Source organism: Alligator mississippiensis, chromosome 4 (assembly GCF_030867095.1).
Source record: "Alligator mississippiensis isolate rAllMis1 chromosome 4, rAllMis1, whole genome shotgun sequence".
Taxonomy (NCBI): Eukaryota; Metazoa; Chordata; order Crocodylia; family Alligatoridae; genus Alligator; species Alligator mississippiensis.
Genome location: NC_081827.1, coordinates 166,194,393 through 166,200,573, shown reverse-complemented (window position 1 = coordinate 166,200,573; position 6,181 = coordinate 166,194,393). Strand labels below are relative to the sequence as shown.

Below are 6,181 nucleotides of genomic sequence, written 5' to 3'. Positions count from 1 at the left end.
AACAAGAAATTAACCTCCCTTTTTATAACCAAACTCCAACATCTGTGCAGATGTCTTATTTACCAGAAATTAAACAACCCCATGTATCATTAATTAAGCAATTACAAAATCTTACAGAACTTTATAATTTTTTAAATTTTAATTAAAGCACAAGAAATAAGAAGGAAAGGACTAGCAAAAATGAAGTGTAGTTGGGATTGCTAATAAATCTCTTTTTAGTGGGCTAATTTGATTGTCAATTATGCAATGTTTTATAACATTAATCTCCAGGTCTAACATAGTTTTTGCTTTATTGTTTTTTAAATTGACTGGTGCTTGTCAGAATTCACAAAGGTTTTAAGGAGGACATGCATGAGGCTTTGAAGAAGAAAACTTTAAATCCATAAATCTAATGCTTGAATACCAAGCTATACCACTTCTGCCAGAGTCTAGTTAGTGGCCTGATTACAAAATATTTACACAATATCATTCATTTACATACAGATATATACACAAACATTTACATTTTCTTTCCCTCTGAAGAGCCCAGTTGTAAACTGTCAAATACATGTTTCCCAGAAGGAATCACTGAATTATTAAGGGGATCTATGTTGTAACCATATTGGTCTGAGAAAAACAGATACCCAAAGCTCTTGGGTCAGAGGTGATATCTTTTATTAGACCAACTGACTCTGACTCTGACATTGGACACTTCTGGGGAAGTGGACAGCCTAATCCGCACATCTGACCCAAGATATCGCCTCTGACCCAAGAGCTTTGTGTATCTCTTTTTTCTCACACAAACACAGCTACAACATAGATCCTGAAACATGGAAGATATCATATTTTAGCCGTTTGAAAAAATATTGTTAACCAAGAAAGAAGGATTTTTCACCTCGCTGTCTGACTCTGACATTGGACACCTCCAGGGAAGAAAACAGCCGAATCTCCACATCACAGAGCACCACTCTCACCAAAGGACTCTGAGATACCCAGGGGAATAAACTTCCACCCTCTACCTCCCCTGTGCAAAATGAAGTGTCTTTTCTATCTATGAGGACTTTTACAAACTTTGAATTCTCCGCAGCCTGAAGAAGGGTGTATGTGCCTGAAAGCTTGCAAAGATAGAATTTTTTTGCTACTGTTTAGTTGCTTTAATAAAAGATATCACCTCTGACCCAAGAGCTTTGTGTATCTGAATTATTAAAGAAATTTAATGTTTACATGCTGTCATATTGAATGAAATAGTTTGAATGCTTATAATAGTTGCCCATTAGCCAGTTTAGGAAGAAGACAAGATTCATCTTCTTATCTAGGCCATTGTTTTGGTCTACGTGCGGAAGGTCCTGACTTTGCTCAAAGTCTTAACTCTTGAATTTTATCTTTAGAGGCCTTTAACAAAATTAGCATAAAAATGACTTTTAAGCAAACATCCCACATTCTGAGAGATCAAACCCTAGGGCCTTTGAAAAGATTGGAAAGAAAGGAAATTCCCCAAAGTAATTAAAATGGTCAAACAAAAGAAACTGATTACCAAGCAAAAAAATCTGTTAAGTAAGATCCGAGCCCAAATTTGGGAGTAGTGACAGGTTTGGGTAGGAGGGGCCCAAGACGGCAACTCACTCAATAAAAACTGTAACCTACTGTCCCAATTTGGAGGTAACCTCACTTGCAGAACAACGAAGGAAGAATCGCAAGTGTAGGCCGGATCAGACTGATCACCTGAACCACCCTCTCTGTGAACACAAATCTCTTAGTTCACGCTGAAGCCACGGAGTGCCCAAGAGGGACTGAAGGAAAGGGACTTAGTCCTATCAGTATTGAGGCCAGCCCATTGAACTGTACTGCTGAGGCCAGCCCATTGAACCGTACTACTGAGGCCAACCCATTAAATTGTACTACTGAGGAATGAAAGCATATCTAGGTGTTTGGCTTCTCGGAATTCTAGGATTGTAAGTATATTATGAAAATAATAGTATTGATTTAAATTTAACTTTTAGTTGTAATTGTAATTGTTTTAAGGAAGTGCATTTGGAGCATTGTTTCTGATACATGTAGTTATTGTGTTCTTAATGTTTGTGTTATTTCTTAAAGCTAAGCAGTGTTATATGTGTAGCAAAGAATTTTAAAATAAAATTGTGTTGTATGAATTAAGTGTGTAATCATTGTGAAATCGTGCAAGTAGCTAAAAATTTCCCCAGCCAGTGCATCAAATGAATCAGTAAGTTGTGTGGGATTTTCTCTATTCCATAACCCACTAGAGACACATACCTTCAAATGCTTAAAAGTATTGCGGGCCAAAACCTAATGGATGAATTATCCCTAACAAAATTGACAGTCTTGTCAAAGAGGAAAGACTACACATCCTGGTTTGAGTAACTCCATTCTCCCTGTAGCTATATGCCTTATGAAGGCATGGGATCACATTTGCCTAAAGATCAAAAGTTCCCTGGTGCCTCTTTGGAGCCTTATTTTAAATGCTGATAAATTTAATCCTAGGTGGAGATACCTTAGATATTAATTAGTGTATATAGTGACACCATTTTAACTGGGTATCCTTATAAAGACATTGCTAGTACAGGTTATGGAACATGGCACATTGGTAAAGCAGAAGGCAGGGTAGAGTTTTATTTTATAGACCAGTGGCACTCAAACTTTTTGCCCCATGGGCAGGAGGAGTGGTTCCAGGCAGATCCGTGGGCCGGATAAGGACCCATGCACTAGGATTGGGCTAGGACTGGGCCTCTGCCCAGCCCTGTGCCCAGCCCTGTGCCCCACTCAGCCCCACATGCCCGATCTATCCATCCTGCACAGGGCTATTGTATCTGTGCCGCAGAGAATTCCATAGGTCCAAAAATTTGGCAGCAGGGGAGCAACAATTAGCTGCCACCACTTCCCCCACACCCTAATTTCAAGACTGCAGGGAACCCTGTAGGCTGGATGACATGGCTCCACACGCTTGAACTGGCTCATGGGCTGAGGGTTTATCTCCCCTGCTATAAAGTAACTGATATCAGAGATCCGTAAGCTTTTTTCAGCAGAGAAATGACAATGATAGATGGGTTCTGTAGTTAATCACAGATCTTAACTCTCCAGTGTTAACAGACCTCTTCACCAATACAGAACCGTATTTATTAATTTAATGCTAAATCCTGGGATAGACGCATTTGTACACAATTTCATTCTTGCAGTGCTTTTGTTTCCTTTCCCCGCTGCTATACTGCTTGTGCTTAAGAAGAAGCAAAAGACAAACGATGAACATTTTGAGAAAGATTGCCTGAGACATGCATCATAAATGATGCTTTCACTGCTGTGTCATCATCAGGTGCATGTGTACACAAAAGTCTTGGCTGCACTTAGGCAAAGGAGGGTTGATAGAAATATGAGAGTGGATGCGGAAAACAGACATATAAAAGGTAGCAAGCATTATAGCAAGCAAGTGTCAAACTGTAACAAATTTACGACTAACTAGGACTTAACAGTTGTCAATATCTGCTTATCATGAGCATGCAGATTTTCACAGGAGAAATAGGGAACTTCCTTCAAAAACCCAGGCTGAAAAGGACTCCGAAAGAGACTCTCTTCAATTATTAGCAAGGTGTTATGGCACATAATTGACCAGTTTTGATTCTAGCTTTTGTGTCACTGTATGCATGCATATCTGATGCCAAGGTACTTCCCCTTAACATATATGAGTTTATGCTGTTAGGCTAAGTTAGTGCTGTTATAATGAGATCATGCTAAAAGGGAACTGTATTTTAAATTAATTGGGGTTATTACTTGGCAAAATATTGATTAGTTGGCACATCAGTTGGTAATCAGAAAACCAAAAGGTCTGGGTCCTGAATTATCCAAATACTGTAAATTTTACCAGGTTCACACACACGGTTTTGATTTTGGGTCTATTCTTGTTGGATCATTTCCTAGTATTAATCAAAATGCTACTTTTTTGTATCTATATTTTCCACCTTGAAACTGCTCAGCTCTGGCTTACTGAAAATAACAGGGCCAACTTGGAATCAAGGCCTCCCGCTCTACTGCCAAGCAAGCTTATTGAAAGGATGTATTATTGGGCAATTTAGTCAGTTGTCTGGTAAATGCAAGATATGGGCCTCCAGAGACACAAATAATATAAATATAATCTGCATTATGCTGTGCATGCAAAATGCAATGAAAATTTACGGCACTAAATTGTCTATATTTATTTATCGTAATAACCATTATTCTAAAATACAGGCTCGCTATATCACCCAAAGACACAAGACTATTAGGCAAAATACTGCTTACTGAAACATATTCCCTCTACTGGACATAAAGGAAAGTTGAACATGTCTCTCCATGGCACTAGCTGACTTGCTGATGTTAAATATTTTTTGCATTAGAAACAAAATTGTGCTTTTTTTTGCCCTGTTGATGCGACAGTCATAAATAGGATTTTAAGGGGAGGGTGGAAGAAAAGATGGCTTTACAAGGGGGCACCCGGATTTGAACCAGGGACCTCTTGATCTGCAGTCAAATGCTCTACCACTGAGCTATACCCCCTCTGTTGGTCTTTGGCTGATTAACAAGTCCTTAAGAGAGTAAAGACAATTAATTGTGACCACATGAAAGCTGAAGGTGTCTGTATGCCGGGGGCTGGGGGTGCTTGTGTCTTGTCTATGCGTATTAGGCTAACGTGGTGAAGGGAGAATTTCGTATACGTGTGAGAAATGTGTGTATGTGTAGGGTAGGTACGTGTCCGAAGCATGTGCGTTGAATTCCATAGAGGAGACGTGTATACGTTCAAAGAGGAGGATGTGCGCGTGCGTACGTGTGCAACGTGTGTGAGCAGCGCCTGAGGGGAAAGGTGTGCGCACGTACAAGTGTGAATGTGTCGGAGGGGGTGAGTGAGAGGAAAGGTGCGGAGTGTATTGTGTGTTGTGAGCCGGTGGGCTTGGGGGAGAAGCAAGCGCGCGTAGGAAAGTGTGCGCGCGAAGTGTGCAAGTGCGCCCACGAGGGAAGGGGGTGGCGGCGCGTTCAAGGGGCAGAAAATGTGCACACGTACGGCAGGGAGGGAGAGGGGAGGCTGTGGCGCGGGTATGCGTGGGAAGCGTGTGTGCTTACACAGCAGGGGTGAAGCCTGCACTGCTGAGGAGAGAGGCGCGTGTGTGCTCTGTGCACGGACTGTGGGCGCTAGGTGATATAAAGATGCTGGAGGGGGGGCGTGTGGAGAGTGCCTGCGAGGGTGTGTGCGTGGGGAATGTGGCAAGGTACGTGCGTGGGGTATGTGTGTGGAAAGTGTGTGCAAATGTGTGTGCTTGGAGTATGTGTGCGTAGAGTTTGTGCGGGAGTGTGCTTGGGGGTGGCGTGTGTGCAGTGTGTACTAGCGCGCGCGTGTGTGTAGGTTGTGCGAGTGCGTGCTCGTGGGATGAGTATGCGCGCGGAACGCGTGTGCGCATGTTGTGTGCACCGGTGTGTGTGATTGGAGTTTGTGTGCCCTGTGTGCGTGTGTGGAAAGTGTATGTGTGTGGTCGGAATATGTGTGCGTGGCGTTTGTGCGGGAGTGTGCGTGGGGTGTGTATTGGGAGGGCGCGTAGTATGTGTGTGGGTGGATGGAAGTGTGCGCGCGCGGGACGAGTGTGCCCGCAGAATGTGTGCGCATTGAGTGTGTACCGGTGTGTATGATTGGCGTTTGTGTGCCGGGGAGGAGGGAGGTGCGAGTGTGTGTGTCTGTGTGGAAAGTGTGCGCGCGCGTGGAGCGTGTACAAGCGCGTGTCTTTGGAGCATGTGTACCTGGGGTGCGTGCGTGGAGTTTGTGAGCGTGTGCCAGTGTGAGTGCGTGGAGTGTGTGCCAGTGGGAGCGCGCGGGATCAGCGCACGCATGGAGCGAGTACCAGTGTGTGTGTGCGCGCGTGCCTGGGATACGTGCACGCGTACGTGCGTGGGGGGGGGGGCGGGCGGCGGCGCGCGAGCGGGGCTGTAGGTGGAGCTGTTGTGCCGGGTGCGGGGGTGTCCCGGCTGTGGGGGGAGGAGGTGTGTGACTGTGGTGTCCGAGAGAGAGAGAGAGAGAGAGAGAGAGAGAGTGTGAGTGTCAGTGTGTGTGGCGGGGGAGGGGCTGCCAGCTGGGGTGCGGGCGCGCGCACTGTAACGGTCGCTGTCCCTCCCCCTTCCTCCCTCCGCTCATTTGCCCCCCCTCCCGCGCATGCGCAGCCGCTCCCCCTCC

At 44.6% G+C, this 6,181-nt stretch overlaps 1 non-coding gene across 1 annotated transcript; it reads right to left on the bottom strand.

The window, feature by feature from the left end:
- Positions 1–4,449: 4,449 nt before the first annotated feature.
- Positions 4,450–4,521, bottom strand: TRNAC-GCA (transfer RNA cysteine (anticodon GCA)). Its single transcript has one exon. It is a non-coding gene; the product is annotated as a tRNA-Cys (tRNA).
- Between the last annotated feature and the right edge of the window lie 1,660 nt (positions 4,522–6,181).